The 11,466-nt window shown below is 44.9% G+C and overlaps 2 protein-coding genes across 2 annotated transcripts in view; one reads left to right on the top strand and one right to left on the bottom strand.

Moving 5' to 3' along the window:
• Positions 1-11,466, top strand: part of LOC120746713 — a 53,087-nt gene that overhangs the window by 27,352 nt on the left and 14,269 nt on the right. The gene's annotated exons all lie outside the window — the stretch shown is intronic.
• LOC120746673 (NLR family CARD domain-containing protein 3-like) overlaps positions 1-11,466 on the bottom strand; it is a 51,413-nt gene that overhangs the window by 39,621 nt on the left and 326 nt on the right. The window contains exons 3-4 of the mRNA XM_040052098.1: positions 11,305-11,403; positions 10,440-10,541 (exon numbers count right to left, since the gene is read on the bottom strand). The gene's annotated coding sequence lies outside the window, so the exon portion shown is untranslated. The remainder of the gene's footprint in view (positions 1-10,439; positions 10,542-11,304; positions 11,404-11,466) is intronic.

Raw genomic sequence — 11,466 nt, 5'->3', positions numbered from 1 at the left:
TAAATTGTTTAGAAATGAAACTACCACTAAGCTCAATTATGTGACAGACATTTCATCCCATGTCAGTTTGGCCTCATCCTGGGCCGGATTATCCAGCACACACTCTGACCACAGGCCCAGGGGCCACGCACAGCTGGGCTCCATCCAAGAGACAGGAAACAAACCAACACAATAATAAAAAGCACCATGTGATCTTCTTACATCTTCAAGACAAACATAGTAAAAACATGAGCATATTTGTTTCCTGATAAAATGATGTGACAGGTAGAACAGAGTAAAGTGGTGGTGTTACAGCCTTTCTCCCCTCTGCTGCCGAGGCTGTTAGTCTCTCCCAAACTCAGCTACAGGACTTCCAAATGAATGAAAGCAGCAGAAGTGGCTTTACAAATGAAAGAGGAAGAGGAGAAGAAGAGGAGAGGGAGGCCACCCTGACCATCACTCCAGCTGAAAACATCACACTTCCATTAAAGTTGGTGAGGAAATGTTGAGCAGGATGAGCTGCTGGCTAATCTGGAGGCTGTAGCAGCAGCTCACAGTCACAGTGGATTTCCACTCATGAAAAAGCTCTGGCTGCTTCATTTCTCATCTCATATCAGAGACTTTAAAGCTTCACTGAAGCTGTACTGTGATGCTTCCATATTCCAGTGAGGCCTCCATAATGATTTCAGCTGTTCTGTACACACACTGTGTGCCCTGTATGGCTCAAAGTCTCTGCAGCCTGTTTTTATCTGCTATCATCAGATCTTCATCTTCCTCATTCACATCCCTCACACACTCTACAGCCTCATCAGCACTGACTTCATCTTCACTGACTGATGGAGCACAACATGAACCTGTGGAGGCTGAAACACTGTCTTGTCAAACATCTCCCCGTCACCACTCCACTTCTGTCAGCCTTTAAATGAACCCTGCTCAAGTCTGTCACTTCTGTTTGGAGCCAAAAGGAAAAACTGTTGTTCAGTCGTTTGGAAAGACAACATTTCTGAAAGCACTCAAACTTCTTCACATTTGTCTTCAGACACATCCTGAACATTTAGGAACTAAAGAAAGTTTCAAACATCAATCAAAGACCTGAAATATAGAAAAACAACAACAGCCGCAGTCAGTGAACTCACCTCAGAGTCTCCAGTCGACAGTTTGGACTCTCCAGTCCAGCACACAGAAGCTTCACTGCTGAATCCTGCAGCTTGTAGTTGTTACTCATGTCCAGCTCTGTCAGATGGGAGGGGTTGGACTTCAGAGCTGAGGCCACAACTTCACAGTGAGACTCTGAGAGTCGACACTCAGTCAGTCTGTGATGATAGAAAATATAAAATGTGTTATTATAAAAGCAGAAAATCTGCATTATAAACACAGACTGAATGTATATGAAGACAAAACAGAGTGAGGTCATAATCTGATGAATCTGCTCTTCACATCTGTGCTTCAGCTCCTCTTACTGTGTTTGACATGACACAACGATTGAGTCTCTCTCAGACCTGCAGACTTTTAATGAGAATCTTTGTTTGGCTTTAATCTGCAGATGAAGGAGGAAGATGGTGTCACATTTAGGCTTCCATAATGTCCACAGTCTGTCACTGAGATCTGATCCAGAGTCAGAGTGAAGACACACATTTGGACTGTTTCCTGTTTTGACTCCAGAACATTTTGAATGAGTTCAGCTCAGTGAAGAGTTCCAGCTGGAAAGATGATCTCTGTTTGCTACCTGCTGTCAGGTACGACTGTTCACGTCCACACGCAGGAAAAACCTGCTGACTGTTACCAAACGGAGCAGAAATCTCATCACTGGACAATAATGATGAATGAACTCAGAGCTGCTGATATCAGATCTGATTTCAGGGGAACTAAACACAGAAACGATTGGCTCACTTGAGCTTTCTGAGCCATTATCTGCTGCTGCGTCGCTAGTTGTGACTGCATGGATGTGACACACTTCAAATCTGTTCTCCACTCTTGGATTTGGGATCCATGGAGCTGCTGCTGAGTCTGTACAATAAAGGAATGGTGTGGAAGGTTGCAGCGTACGGACACAAACACTTTGTGGTTACAATCTGATTTTATTTTCAACATTAAACTACTAACCTACACTGATCAATGATGTTAATGATCACATCTGGACTCACCCAGCCTTTCTGCAGTTCCTCACAGCTGGAATCAGTCTCTGTCGTCCCCGCTTTGATGTGTTGTACTTCTGCAGGTCCAACTCATCCAGAACCTCCTCTGACATCTGCAGCATGAAGGCCAGAGCTGAGCACTGGATCTCAGAGAGTTTCTTCTCTGATCTGTTCTCTGACTTCAGGAACTCTTGGATCTCCTGATGTACTGAGAGGTGCTTCATCTCCATCAGACAGTGGAAGATGTTGATGCTTCTGTCAGGAGAGACTTCATAACTGTTCATCTCCTTCAGGTTGTTGATGACTCTCTGGATGGTTCCTGGACTGATCTCTGTCTGACCCAGCAGACCTATTAAGAGTCTCTGGTTGGACTCCAGACAGAGGCCATGAAGGAAACGAACAAAAAGGTCCAGGTGGCCATTTTTACTCTGGAGGGATTTAGACATGACTTTATTCAAAAAGACATCCAGTGATGTGAAGCTATAAGACTTGAACATGTTCGTAAGAAAAGATCTGTTTTTGTATCCTTCTCGGAAATTCCCTAGAAAACCTTCTACCACCTCTGTCTTCCTGTTGTTGTGACAGTGGAACATGTAGACAGCAGCCAGAAACTCCTGAATGCTCAGATGAACAAAGCAGTAGACTGGTTTCTGGAAGATCACACACTCTCTTTTGAAGATCTCTGTACAAACTCCTGAGTACACCGAGGCCTCTGTCACATCCAGACCACACTGCTCCAGGTCTTCTTGGTAGAACATGATGTTTCCTTTCTCCAGATGTTCAAACGCCAGCCTCCCCAGCTTCAGAAGAACTTCCCTGTCAGCCTCCGTCAGCTCCTGTGGACTCGTCTCATGTCCCTCATGGTACTTGTTCTTCTTCCTCTTTGTCTGAACCAAGCAGGAAGTGTGAGTACATGTCAGTCAGGGTCTTGGGCAGCTCTCCGATCTGCTCTGTAGTCAACATGTGCTCCAGAACTGTAGCAGTGATCCAGCAGAAGACTGGGATACTACACATGATGTGGAGGCTCCTGGATGTCTTCATGTGGGAGATGATTCTGCTGGACAGCTCTTCATCACTGAATCTCCTCCTGAAGTACTCCTCCTTCTGGGCGTCAGTGAAGCCTCGTACTTCTGTTAGCCTGTCAACACATGTAGGAGGGATCTGATTGGCTGCTGCGGGTCGGGAAGTTATCCAGACGAGAGCCGAGGGAAGCAGATTCCCCTGGATGAGGTTTGTCAGCAGCTGGCTGACTGATGACTTCTGTGTGACATCAGACAGCAGCTTCCTGTTGGTGAAATCCAATGAAAGTCTGCTTTCATCCAGGCCGTCAAAGATGAACAAAAGCTGAGAGACAGCCAGCTTCTCTGCTGTGACCTTCTGTAATGTTGGATGGAAAACATGGAGCAGCTCCAGAAGACTGTACTGCTCATCTCTGATCAGGTTCAGCTCCCTGAATGAAAGCAGAACCACCACACTGACATGTTGGTTCTCCAAGCCCTCTGCCCAGTCCAGAGTGAACTTCTGCACTGAGAAGGTTTTTCCAACACCAGCCACGCCGTTGGTCAGAACCACTCTGATGGGTCTCTGTTGGTCAGGTAAGGCTTTAAAGATGTCCTGGCACCTGATTGGAGCGTCATGCAGGGCGTCCATCTTGGAAGCTGTCTCCAGCTGCCTCACCTCATGTTGGGTATGAACCTCTTCACTCTGTCCCTCTGTGATGTAGAGCTCAGTGTAGATCCTGTTCAGGAGGGTTCTACTTCCTGTTTCATCACTTCCTTCAGTCACACATTCACATCTCCTCCTCAGACTGATCTTATGTTCATCTAAAACCTCCTGCAGACCAACATCTGCTGAAAGAAAGAAAAACAATGAGACTAAAGAGAAAGAAAACTCTTCAATGTCTGAACAACACAAGAAGTCCAGTTTTCAGAAATGAGTCCATCAGCAGACAGATGTTCAGTCTTACTTTGTACACAGCTGCTCTGACTGGCTGTCTGCAGTCCAGCTCTGCTTCTGGATCTTTCTCCACACTGGGGACAGGAGGAGTCTCCTGATGAAGCAGACTGGTCCCAGTATGAGGAGATGCACTGTCTGCAGAACCAGTGTCCACAGCTGGTAGAGACTGGATCCTTCAGGACGTCCTGACACAAAGCACAGCAGGACGGCTGCTCCTCCTCACAAACACCACTTCTCTTCCTCTCTCTGTGAACACATTTCTTTATCACTAAAACATTTACTGTCAGTGAAAAACATCCAGATGTGACCAAACTGCAGTTCCTCACAGTTCCTTTGATTTCATCAACACTAATGAGCTGCTCCTCCTGTCTGCCTGTCTCATTAAACACTGAGTGATGAATACAAACTCAACACTTCCTGCAGACTTCCTGACTTCACAATAAAAGCTTTCCATCAGAGAGACACAGTTATGACTTTCACTGTTTTACAGCCGCTGTGTGCAGATTATCTGGGTCAGTTCACTCTGAAGCAGCTTAGAAGTGTCCGTGTAGAGCCGTGGTCTGACACACAGAGACTTCTGATTTTCTCTATTTAAACAAACATGATGAAGATGAGCAGGTTTCTCTTCTAGTATAAACTCTGTGTCTCTCTGGCTGGCTCATGATGGCTTTTCAGGTTTTATGTTTTGCTCTCTCCAGCTATGGTTTTGCCTGCCTGAGTGGAGCTTGTAATGGCCTCTCGCTCTTGGTCCACACAGCTATGATGATTACACCACCTGTTGCTGATTCACCTGGGCTTACCGGTAACCATTTAACGCTGCGGCATGGAGCAGTTTGTCGCTGGGACATTGACCCTCCTGTGTTCATGATCTCAGTTCTTTGCTAAGAAATCTCTCTAAATTCACCAGTTGGGTTAACTTTGAGTATACTTTGAGTAAATATTTCCCTGGACCTGGTTACAGACGCTTACCTGTGACTCCCGTGTGTGGCTGTGTGAGTGGAGAGCAGGACAAGAGTGACTGAAGAGGAGTGAGTGTGGACTCCCTTCCCTCTTTTCCCTGGAGCCCTGGACCCCCTCCCCAACTCACTGTACATATATAGAGCACTGTGGTTCACCCCTTTGGTAAATAAACTGTCACCTTTTTGTTTGTCAGAACTCAGTCTGTGCTTGAGTTCCTCTGTTAGCCATGACATTTTGTTGGTTCTCTCTCTTCAGGTCCCTGTAAGTTTTTGATCTAAAACATTATATTTATTCGGCTTTGATTGTTTTGTGTGCTGAGGGACATTGTTGCATGATCCACTTTTTCTCATCACTCAAATATCCTGATACTTTCAGAAAGTTGGAGAGCTCTCCTGGCTTGCTTAGTCTTTGCTCTGTACTGCAGTACTTGCACTGGTTTCACTGGACAAGTCTGCATGTGAATCTACAACATTGACATTGTGGCACAAACACAGTAAACAAACACTACGAGCACCTTGTTTCATGTGCAGTGGCTTTCTTCTCATTCTGTTACTGAACACTGTATGAAAAGCCTCTCACTGCCAGCATCCTTCCAGCCCCACGACAACAAGACCAACTCACATCTTCACAACACCAAGAATTTTTCCCCTTTTCTTTGGAGAAACTGAGAAGCCAATAGGATTGTAGCTCAAACTTGCCCACAGTCCTGCTTCATCACTGCTCACTCCTACCTGTGTTGGTGCTCAGTGGACAGTCATTAGGGTTGCCAACTCCCTGAAAAATAAATAAGGGACACCTCGTGGCCAGGGCCGGGCAACCTAGTTGTCTTCACCCTTCCCAGTGTGGTAGCTCTTTTTTGTGTGTGTGAAATTATTTTTTTTAACCATTTGACTTGAATTTGATTTAAGCAGATGCATATTCTTTGTGATATGACCATATGGGAAACAAATGATCATTTAGCCATTTATTTTTAGCTCAAAATGACAACATTAACACAATAAAACAGGTCTCTTTCTTAAACAGAAGCCTGTCATGCTTAACTTTTGAGAATATAAGTAAATCTTTCTTTAAAAGAACTCTGTCCTGCTTAACTTAAAATTATATAAATTAATAGACAACAATAGAACGAAAAATATCCTTGTAACAGTGCACATTTAGTGCATTTAGTACAATTGGCTTCAGTTGAGGTATTATTTCAGCTTTTCTAATGCTAATCAGCTGCTCCTGTTTGTAAACCCGCTTGTTCCCATGATTAGGCATCTTAACTCATCATCATTATTCATCTATGTATTACTTTTATGTATTAGTCATCTATTTGTTGTATCATCTATCCTTGCAGGTGTTTATTACACAAAATAAATTATAATTAGCACACTTCTGGCCACATAGCGCGGATATTCACTGCACATGCCCATATTAACCTTAACCAGAGGGTTTAAAAAAAACAAACCAGTGTATTACAATACCATATCTGCTTCTGCCGTGGCCTGGTGGACAAGAAATTTGGTGAAGGGTCCCCCGAGCTTTCCACGCCCCTCATGTTCATTAAGCATGCCTATGGAAAAAGGCCAGTGCAGTGCCTTATAAAAAGCATTCGCTTCTTTACTAGAGCTGCCCCTCTATCCGCCGTGGAATTAAACTCTCCTTCCACCCACCCAGTTTTCTCCTTTCTCCTATCCCCTGGCTCCCCCCCGGCCTCCTCCCCCCCCCCCCCTTTCCCCCCCTTCTTTCCTCCCCCTTTTCCCCTTTTCCTTTTCCCCCCCCCTTTTCCCCCTTTTCCCCTTTTTTTTCCCCCTTCCCTTCTTTTCCCCCTCTTCCCTCCCCCCCCCTCCTCTCCTTCCTTCCCTTCCTCCCCCCTCCCCCCTCTCCCCTCCCTCTCCTCCCCTCCCTCCCCCCCTTCTTTCTTCCCTTTGGCCTCCTCTCTTTTTTTTTCCTTTCCCTCTCTTCTTCTTCTTCTCCCTTCCCTTTTTTCTTTCCCCCTTCCTTTTTTTTTCCCTTCCCCTTTTTTTTTTCTTCTTTCCCTTTTTTTTTTTTCCTCTTTTTTCTTTTTCCCTCCCCCTTTTTTCTTCCCTTTTTTCTTTTTCTTCCCTCCCTTCCCTTCTCCCCCCCTTTCCTTGCCTTTTTTCCCCCCCTTTATTCCTCCCTCCTTTTTTCCTCCCCTTTCTTTCCCCCCCTCTCCCTTCCCCCTTTCTTCCTTTTTTTTTCCCCCCCCTTTCCTTCCCCTTTTCCTCCCTCCTCCCCCTCCTTCCTCCCCCCTCCCCCCCCCTCCTTCCCCCCCCTTCCCCTTTCTTTTTCCTTCCCTCCCCCTTTTTTTCCCCCTTTCCTCCTTTTCCCTTTTTTTCCTTTCCCCCTTCCCCTCTTCTCTTCTCTTCCCCTCCCTTCCCCCCCCCCCCCCCCCCCCCCCCCCCCCCCCTTTCTCCCCGTTCTCCCCTTCGCCTTTTTTTATTCCTCTTTTCCTCCATACTTTTTCCCCCCTTGCCTACTTTCCTGCTATGCCCTTTTTTTCCGACCTTTCTGTACGTTTTTCTTGAGACGGCCCGTTTTCTATAAATTTAACATTGCCCTGCTTCCTAATCGCTGGCCCCCGCGCCAACACTGTGGATTTTGGCCCATTTTGAGACGATTTTTGAGTCGTGCGACCGATTTGGTGATCGGCCCAATTTTGGCCTTCATCGTGCATCGTGTAGTATACGTGGGGTAACGAGAAGCGATCAACACCTCGAGCAGCTCCCGATCATCAATCGCTCGTGAGCCGCTCACACTGCTCACGCGCAAACACGTAAACGTCGGTGAAAAAGACGGAGCAGCACGGCAGTGCAGCGTGTGATCTGGACACAAGTGATGGAGGCACAACTTGTAGAACTTTGGAAAGCTCATCCGAGCCTTTTCGATGTGGCATCACAAAATTATCACGACCACAACAACCGTGAAAATAGTTGGATTTACACTGCTGCTCATTCACAGCTGCCTGATCAGTGTTTTTCATTAGCAATTTAGCAAAGTTGATGGTGGTGTGCGTGTCTGTGTGAGTGAAAGACAGAGAGGGAGAGAGAGCGACAGATTTTCTGTTATAACCTTCATTTTATGGAGGCACAGTGTGAGCACTCAGGTCGCATCAGAGCATCGGGCGGTATAGTGTGAGACCTGAATCGTGACCCACCAACTTCTAACCCCTGCGAGTCAATCGTGCAGTTTGAGCAGGAGCTGAATAACGTGACTGAAAAAATCGCACAGTGTCTGCCCAGCTTTAGGTGTACTGTCGTCCGAGACTTGCACCGCAGTGTCGGCGTTTGTTTCCCTGTTGGCCATGCTTCTTGTTGTGGTCATCTGTTGTCTTCCGGTATTTTCTCCGCAAGCGACCTTTCCTCGACCAATGAGATGAGCGGTAATCTGAATTGTCATTCTCGAATTGTCATAAGTGTGCTGTCAGCTCATTGGTCACAAAGCAGGAGGGGGGCTGGGAATTATGTTTTCCAACAAAGCGTTAATTCCATTAACATTTATAGACTACTTTTGATTCTCACTGTATTACGGGACAAAGTGCGTCCCTTATTAGCTCAATACGGGACGTGTGCTTTTGTTTCTAAATACGGGACAATTCCGTTTTTTAAGGGACGGTTGGCAACCCTAACAGTCATAGCCTGCTGCTAGCATGAATGCTAAACGTACTGCTGTGGATGATCAGCAGAAAAACATGTGGTCAGTTTGACTGTTTGCTGTATTTAAAGTGTTTTTCTCAGTTCGTCTGTATTCAAAGTGCATTCGGGGCTTTAGCTGACAGCTCTTTGTGCTAACAAACTAAACTCTCTTAGTTTAAGCCAGCAGACTTTACCAAACACAAAGCCTGCTGCTGCCTCCATGGGTTAGCTTGTGTGACTGGTGTTTACAGCAATGAAATCTAAATCACACTAATGTGTCCTCCAAGGTGTTTGATGGGAGCACCGAGTGAAACATAAGAGCTCTGGTTAAGCCTCATCAGCTGGATAGGCTGTCCACCCTAGTCCAGGCTTTAACTCAAATCTCTGATTGGCTTTCTAACAATTACCTTGTTAGAACAAGACAGAGACCATGATCATAGCTCCTCCTGATCTATATTCTAAAATCAGTCAAGTTGTTGCCCCTTTCTGTTCTTCTGCTGAGCCAAATATTCGAAATCTTGGAATAATATTTGACTCTTCTTTGGGCCTTGACTCACATGTAAAGTCTCTTTCTCATTCCTGTTTCTTTCATTTAAGGAATATTTCTAAACTGCGACATATGGTCTCCTTAGCTGAACTGGAAAAAATTGTCCATGCATTTGTGTCATCGCGTTTAGATTATTGTAATTCCCTGTTTACCAGCTTGGATAAATCATCTCTTTCTCGCCTCCAAGCTGTACAAAACGCAGCAGCCAGGCTACTAACTCGCTCTACCCAGCGAGCTCACATCACTCCTATTTTATGTTCTTTACATTGGCTCCCAATAGATTTTAGAATTCGTTTTAAATGATTGTTTTAACGCACAGAGCACTAAATGGCCCCAGATTATTTATCCAAGCTTCTCACTAAATACACTGCTGCTCGCTGTCTCCGCTCACAGACTCAGAGTTTGTTGGTTGCTCCCAGAACACGTCTGAAGACGAAAGGGGGCGGAGCCTTTCAGTCTGTGGCACCAAGGCTGTGGAACAGTCGACCTCTACAACTACGTTTGGTTGACTCTGTGGAATCCTTTAAAAAACAGTTAAAAACTTTACTGTTTAAACAAGCTTTCTGTTGACCAATGCTGTTTACATTGTTATATTTTTCATTTACATTTAAACTCTATATTGTGTATATTGTGCATTTTGCTATTTATCGTACTGTTTATTTTAATCTCTGTGTGCAGCACTTTGTGACTACCTGTCTATGAAAAGCGCTTAATAAATAAACTTTACTTACTTACTTACTAAAATAACAAACAGGGCTGTGAGAGCAACTGAAGTGATAAAAATACTGTTTGAAGATAAAAAACACTTTGATGTTCTCTCGTCACCTAACAAAGTCCAAACCCTGTGAACTATTTTAGCTTTAATAACTGTGGATTCAGGTATCCTGAACCCGTCTTTGGACATTTGTAATTAAATATTTTAAAACTCCATCAAAGACTCCTGATGTGGCTGTTTGGAGAAGGAAAAGAGGGACAAAGTGGAGCGTCGAGCTGAGGCTTCATTCACTGCAAACCTACAGTTATGTTTCCTTATTTCTGCTGTTTGCATGTTCACAGCTGAAATAAAGCTGCCTCTTTGACTTCATCCTGTTGTGTTTGGGTCCAATCCTGCCTGCCACACAGCGCTACAGGACGAAGTCTAATATTTTTATCTTTTTAATGAATCTTTGGTCATATTTATCCAGGAAACACAAACATGTAAAGGAGTCATCACAGATCTCTGACCTCGTTGGTCCAGGTTCAGCACTGAAGTTTGGAGGATAAGCTTTGGACCAGTAACTCCTCACAGATGGACAGCTGGATCCTGCAGACTGTGACCTCTGACCTCTGCAGACACAAACATGTTTTATTCAATGATCAATTCTCTGATAAAGTGATTGAAGCAGCTGTGATCACACAGACTGCAGATAATGCAGCTGTTTCCTGTCAGTAACAGTCCTCTTAGATTAGAGTTCAGCTTTTTACAGGAAAACAAATGTCCCTGAATGCAACAGTGAGACACAGTCTGCCTGTGTGGCTGTGATAGCTGCCGTTAGGAGCGCTCATGTGTTTGCAGTTAGACGAGGAGATGTTACCATCATGGACACGTTAACAAATCCTGCAGCATCACGTGGCACAAACACTTTGTGTTCCTGTCATCTGCAAGCAACAGGAAGTTAATTAATAAAGGTGGAATGGAGACGCGACTGTGATGGTTCTCCTTCATCCAGCTGTTACACACATCTGGGCTCACACGACGAGCCTTTGTCTAATACAGCAGCTGCTCTCTGAACACTTTTCTGAAGAGGAGCTGCACAAACCTTTGTTTGCTTTCTAGAGCAGCGTATCAAAGTCAAACTACCCACTGCTAGCAGCTGTTTCTATCATAGTTTAGGATCCAGATGTGTGAGGTCTAGATTTACACCTCTGATTAAAATACATAGTTAAAAACAGCCAATTGAGTCCAAATGTGTCTTAAACCAGATAAACTGACAGTTACAGCTGAGCCTGTGTGTCCTTGGAGACACTGCTCTGCTACAGAGATGCATTTTAGAAACCAGGAAACATCAAAATCATTTAAATCAGAGAGTTCATGTTACTAACAGCTCACCTCTCTGCAGCAGACACAGGCTGGGATTTAAAATCAATGCCTCGATGATTGGACCGGTCACTCTTTAAGGACACAGAGCTGGATGGTTTCTGATTGACGCTAAAAGTAAGTGAACATGAAACATGTGTCACATCCAATGTGTCCAATACATTACATAAAAAG

The sequence above is a fragment of the Simochromis diagramma genome, unplaced genomic scaffold, assembly GCF_900408965.1.
Source record: "Simochromis diagramma unplaced genomic scaffold, fSimDia1.1 OVJJ01000389.1, whole genome shotgun sequence".
Classification (NCBI taxonomy): Eukaryota; Metazoa; Chordata; class Actinopteri; order Cichliformes; family Cichlidae; genus Simochromis; species Simochromis diagramma.
This window is presented reverse-complemented; position numbering and strand designations above follow the sequence as displayed.